Source organism: Echinops telfairi, unplaced genomic scaffold (genome assembly GCF_000313985.2).
Source record: "Echinops telfairi isolate 266 unplaced genomic scaffold, ASM31398v2 ScPeMD7_7439;HRSCAF=8477, whole genome shotgun sequence".
NCBI lineage: Eukaryota > Metazoa > Chordata > Mammalia > Afrosoricida > Tenrecidae > Echinops > Echinops telfairi.
The window spans coordinates 3,495,759-3,496,092 of record NW_022111339.1 but is presented as its reverse complement, the minus strand read 5'-3'; positions in this window follow the sequence as shown (position 1 = coordinate 3,496,092).

Genomic DNA, 334 nt, shown 5'->3' with positions numbered 1-334 from the left:
GAAGCCACAGGAGGATAAAGCAATAGGCCAATCACATAGTGCAATTAGCTGCAGCCTGTTCAAAGAAGGATTCCTATGAGTCTCCCAGAGAGAGCCCAGTGCTCTTCGATTCTCTGGAAAATGGCACCAGGTTCCTCTAAAACAATACAACGCAAACAGCAATCAGTCCCAACAACCTCAACGAAAAAACAGGAGAAACAAAAGGCAATGCTAGAAGATGTCCTGAACATAACAATGTGCATAGAAAAAGCAGGCATGGATCTGCTACAAAAATAAATTTTCAGAATGCTGCTTGGAGTCATACAGAATGAGGGAACAATACAGAAAAGGATGA